This window comes from Meriones unguiculatus, chromosome 18 (genome assembly GCF_030254825.1).
Source record: "Meriones unguiculatus strain TT.TT164.6M chromosome 18, Bangor_MerUng_6.1, whole genome shotgun sequence".
NCBI classification, from domain to species: domain Eukaryota; kingdom Metazoa; phylum Chordata; class Mammalia; order Rodentia; family Muridae; genus Meriones; species Meriones unguiculatus.
Window position 1 is genome coordinate 29,892,192 of NC_083365.1, and position 6,272 is coordinate 29,898,463.

Genomic DNA, 6,272 nt, shown 5'->3' on the forward strand with positions numbered 1-6,272 from the left:
CAAAAATCCATTTCTTTCATTTTTATTCATTGTTGTACATGAAGTCTTAGACAATGTAAAAAATTAAAAAGGAAACAAGAATTAAAACTCATAAAACTCATTATATTGGTAGGTGTCATAAATATTTGATTAGTAAATATTGAATAATCCAAACAGTAATTACTAGATACAATGAATTATTTCAGAAAGAGTGTAGAATATGAAAATTTAAAATTGTATATAACTATACAATTAGCAGTAGAACTTAATGTTTATAATATCAATATCTCATGACCATCTTTGACAAAACAATAGTATGTAAATTACATAATACTACTGAGTGTATTGAGGATGTAATACAGACAGAAATAAACGATTTTGTATGTCACAAACTCAGTAGATAATTAAGTTTGAGTTAGAAGACTGTATTCTTCATGTCCTTGCTTCAGTACTCTCTGGGTTGTGGTGTGTTTGACTAATGCCAAGTTTTTGAGCTTGGAGCTTTTTCTGGGCTTGCAAGCTTATATTCCATTAAGAGTTTATCTGTGATTATTGGGAGGGGCAAGATGGCAGCTCCGGGAGGACTCTCATTCTGACCAGCAGCATGGCAGGATCAGCACAGTGACCAGCAATCAGAACTCGCGGCCATAAAACACAGTGATTGTGTTTCCCAGGTGAGAGGATACCCCACGGTGGGGATTCAATCAGCTTTTAACTCACCCTGCTAAACCTCGGAAGAGATCCTGGTTCTACCAGATGCTTGGCTGCCAACCGCCAGCCCCACGCCATCCCAGAGCCACAAGCCAGTGTCTCTGGTCATGGTCCCAGACTGAACCTTGAGCACCACACTATCAGAGACTGGAATTTTCAGTTGAGAGATAAGCCCATGGTGCAATCGTTTCCTGCACCATGGGGTGCAGGTTTATCTGGGTGACCAGATAAACTCAGGTTCCATGGGTGCACCAGGAGCCAGCCCAGAGCCAGAGCTGGAGACCCAGGCTCTGGCACAGAGCCCTGCCTGCCTGTGCGCCTGATTCGTTGCCTGAGATAGAACTGTGGGCACCAGGGCACCAGTGAATGAGTTTCACTGTCTGGTGCAAACACACAGGGAGAGAAATGGCTGGTCTGATCTCAGAGCACTCAGCCGACACACCCACCCCGAAAAGGTCTTGGGAAAATTACCCAGTTTAGGCAGACGCCCAGGCTCCCAAAGGCCAGAAAGGCAGACACAGGACACAGGCAGTTTCTGCGGGCCAGACAGCTGGCAGAGACTGAGCCCCCATCACTCAGCTGTGCTCCAGACACAGGCAGTTTCTGAGGCCAGCCAGCTGGTGGAGACTGAGCAGTGCGCACCAGGGCAAACAAGAGACTGGGAGTCCCTGTCTCCAGAGAATCCACAGGGAAGAAAGGAAGCTGTACTGACTTAAATCACCCAGTCCTTCCCTGGAAAAAGTCTAGCAGACTGGTGGGGCCTAGCTGCCATCACTCAGCTCCACAGCTGTGCTCCAGACACAGGCACAAACAGTTACTGAGTGCCAGATGTCCAAATGGGTCACAGCAGCTGATCATTAAATTTACAGCAAGAAACCCAGAAATAGGGCAGCTGTCTTCAGGACTTCCCTGGGTGAGAGGAGAACCCTCTCGACTAACAGAGACCACAGTTACCACTCAGGTCTCTATCCCTAAGGTGAGCAGCAGCAACTCCTGAAAAAACGGCACCCATCCAGGGACTATACCCAAAAAGCTGAGAAGACTTCCTTCAGGAAAAACCAGCTTTCTGCAAAGGGGATTCTCTTCACCACAGGATCCCCAGGAACCACAAGAAAATAACCCCAAACACCTAAAATAGCAAAATGGGTAGAGGCCAGCATACAAGCTCAAGCAACAAAAGACAAAGCAATATGACATCTCCAGAACCCAGTTACCCAGGGGCAAGTAGCCCTGGACACCCCAGCATAACTGAGATCCAAGAAGATGACCTAACAACTATGCTCATGAAGATGATAACAGAGGAAACAAATAAGATACATAAAGACATAAAGGAAGATAAACTCAAACAGAATATTGCCATCCATAAAGAAATAGAGGAAGCTGCAGCCAAACAGTTTATGGCCTTTAGAAAATGTTAAAGCACTGAATGAAATATATATATATATATATATATATATATATATATGTATATATATAAAACAGAGTTGAAGGAACTAAAAGAAAAACAGGAAAGTACAATCAGACAGGTGAAGGAAGTAAACAAAACAACTCAAGACCTGAAGATAGAATTGGAAAAATTAAAGAACACACAAATGGAGGTAATAATGGAGAGAAAGAATTTAGGGAAGAAAACAGGAACTACAGAGGTAAGCATAACCAACAGAGTACAAGAAATGGAAGAAAAAAATCTCAGAAGACACAATGGAAGAAATTGATGTATCTGTCAAAGAAAATGTTAAATCCAAAAAATTCCTGACACAGACCGTCCAAGAAATCCAAGACAATATGAAAAGACAAAACCTAAGAATAATAGGTATAGAGGAAAAAGAAGACTCCCTTCTCCAAGGCCCAGAAAATATTTTCAACAAAATCATTGAAGAAAATTTCTCCAAGTTAAAGTAGAGGCCAATAAGAATACATGAGGCTATAAACAAACAGGTGTGGGCTTATAGGAAATATTATGGGAAGCCTTAACCCTCTCGTTGTAACATCCTGCATCAGTTCTAGAACTAGCAGTGGTGGTGTCCGAGGTCTGAGTAGGTTCAGGAGATCATTGCCCCCAGGGGCGAAACATGCTTCATGTAAATTGACTAACTCCATGTTTTCCTCCACTTTTGAAAGTCATTTAGGATTCTTAAAATATTTTTTCCCTTTTATTTTTAAATTTTTCATCAATTACACTTTATTCATTCTGCATCCCCCCATGAGCCCCTCCCTCCTCCCCTCCCAATCCCACCCTCCCTCGTCCCTCCTCCCTCTGCATGCATGCCACTCCCCAAGTCCACTGATAGGGGAAGTTTTCCTCTCCTTTCTGATCTTAGTTCATCAGTTCACATCAAAAGTGGCTGCATTGTCCTCTACTATGGCCTGGTAAGGCTGCTCCCCCCCAGGGGCAGGTGATCAAAGAGCAGGCCAATCAGATTATGTCAGAGGCAATCCCTCATCACATTACTATGTAACCCAATTGGACTCTGAACTGCCCTGGGCTACATCTGTGCAGGGGTTCTAGGTTATCTCCATGAATAGACCTTGGATGGAGTATGAGTCTCTGGGAAGTTCCCTGTGTTCAAATTTTCTTGTTCTGTTGCTCTCCTTGTGGAGACCCTGTCCTCTCCAGCTCTTACTATTTCCCACTTCTTACATAAAATTCCATTCACTCTGCCCAGCAGTTGACCATCAGGCTCAGCATCTGCTTTGATAGTCTGTAGGGCAGAAGCTTTCAGAGGCCCTCTGTGGTAGGTTCCTAGGTTGTTTCCTGTTTTCTTCTTCTTCTGATGCCCATCCTCTTTGCCTTTCCGGATGGGGATTGGACATTTTAGTTAGGGTCCTCTCTCTTGCTTAGTTTCTTTAGATGTACAGGTTTTAGTGGGTTTGTCCTATGTTGTATGTCTATATGAGTGAGTATATACCATTGCAAAACCTGCACTCCCGGTGCAGGGTCTGTACCGCTCCCTCCCCCAAAGAGACTCACAGACCTCTGTTCAATGCAAAAGCAAGAGGCAGCTTATTCCGATCGCGATGGGGGTCATCCCTTCAAAGCAGGAAATGACCCCAAGCATACTAAGCACAGAGTTTGTATACCTAAAAAAATCAGACCTTTACATTGATTAGTCAGCAGAAAAGATAGCAGTAATGCAGGCTGGCAGCTGTAGCGGGGAGTTCACAGCTCCAAGGACAGTCCTCCCCTCTTCTCCCATCTCTTCATTCTGTAGCTGGCCACTTACAGCTCCAAGGACAGACCTCCCCTAAATTGCCTGACTTGTTCTTCTTTCTTATTAGCTGGCCCTTATTCAAGGTCCAGTTGTTTTTCTTTCTAATTTGGGATGGTCCCATTTCTCACCATGTGTTTCTTTTTGCTTCTGGGACAATTCACTCAGGATTAGCCAGAAAGATCCAAGTAATTTTGGTAATGATACTTGCTTTTTTGCCCAGTGCTGGAATGCTAGTAAATTTAGGCATGCCCTGGTTACTCGCATGCCTCGCTGGGTGCTTGTGCCCGTTGATGTCCCTCACACTATGACTCTCGTCAGACAGAAAAGGGATCTTGGAATTACAGCCGCCATTGTTACTTCCATCTCATTGGCGGCTGTTGGAGCTACCACATCGGCATTAGCCATGAGTCATACTGTGTAGACTGCTCAGACCCCGAATAATCTTTTAGCCAATGTACCTCATGCCTTAGATGTACAAAAAGGAATTAATGCTCAACTAAAAGGAGACTTGATGGTGTTAAATCAGAGGATTGATCTCGTGCAGGAGCAAATTGATACCCTATGGCAAATCACTCAACTTGGCTGTCAATGAAAGTATGCTGGACTTTGAGTCACTAGCATACAACATGAGAATTTTTCCTGTGCTGCAAATCTGTCTAAACAATTGTCTAGCTATATTTTAGGTAATTGGACTGGAGAATTCAATACTACGATGGAGCAACTGAGAGTGGCCATTGTCACAGTAAATTCTACCAGAGTGGACGCAGGACTAGCCACAGGATTATCATCATGGATTGCTGCAGCCATGAATCATCTGAAGGAATGGGCAGGCATGGGAGCGTTAGCAGGCCTTCTGGTGTTGGTCTCCTTGGTTTCCCTGTGGTATATATGCAAGATTAGAGTCTCACAACAGTGTAATGCAGCCATGACCATTCAGGCCTTTACAGCCATTGAAGCAGGACAGTCTCCCCAAGCATGGTTGGCTACCATAAAAAGCTAAAATGTTACGCTCAGGATGCGAGGCTAAGCACTGCACTCAGGGTCAGCTGCTTTTGACCCAGAAACGAGCATGTCTGATTGCATGCGAGTTGATGCCCCAGGTCCAGCCTCTGAGAAATAGGTATCAGATTGGTCTGATGCTCTTTGGGTGGATGACACCTAAATGAACATCAGTACAAAGTCCCAATTTATTTCTAATATCAGAGATCAGACCTCTACTGTTGCCTGATGCATCTAAAACAAAAAGGGGGAACTGTAGAGAGCTGCGTAATGCTGCGCCTTAAAGATGGAACTGGTTTCTGCCTTCCACCTTCCCGATGGTGAGTGCTGTCTGTCACGAACAACTCCACATTTTGCTAAAGCCAAGGATCTGGCTTGCTTCCATGTATGTGGACCTATCGGCATTGCCCACATGGCACGCTGGGGTTGGCTACCCAGAGGCTATGTAAGCTGTGGGCTGGCTTTCCCCAGGGTCAGATGATTGTTCAAGGTTCCTGAATAAACTGCATTGAAAAAAAAAAGAAAAAAAAAAAAAAGAATACATGTGGCCTACAGAATACCCAACAAATTCGACCAGCAAAGAAAATCCTCCCGCCACATAATAATCAAAACAGTAAGTATACAGAACAAAGAAAAAATACTAAAAGCTGCAAGGGAAAAAGGCCAAGTAACATATAATGGCAAACTCATTAGAATCACACCTGACTTTTCAACAGAGACTATGAAAGCCAGAAGGGCCTGGACAGATATCATGCAGACCCTAAGAGAACACAGATGTCAGCCCAGGCTACAATACCCAGCAAAACTCTCAGTCCTCATAGATGGAGAAAACAAGATATTCAATGACAAAAACAAATTTCAACAATACCTACAAACAAATCCAGCAGTACAGAAGACACTGGAAGGGAAAATACAACCCAAGAAAGCTAGCTACATTCAAGAAAACACAGGAAATAAATAACCTCAGTTCAGTAAAACAAAAAGCAACCAAGCACACAACCTGATGACCACAGCCAACATCAAAATCAAGAGATCTAACAGCCACTGGTCATTAATCTCTCTCAACATCAATGGACTCAACTCTCCAATAAAAAGACACAGATTAACAGAATGGATACGTAAACAAAACCCAGCAATCTGTTGCATACAAGAAACACACCTAAGACACAAAGATAGACATTACCTGAGGGTAAAGGGTTGGAAGACGACTTTCCAAGCAAACGGACCCAAGAAGCAAGCAGGAGTAGCCATTCTAATATCTGATAAAATAGACTTTCAACCAAAATTAATCAAAAGAGATGGGGAAGGACACTTCATACTCATCAAGGGAAAATTCCACCAGGAAGACATCACAATCCTGAACATCTATGC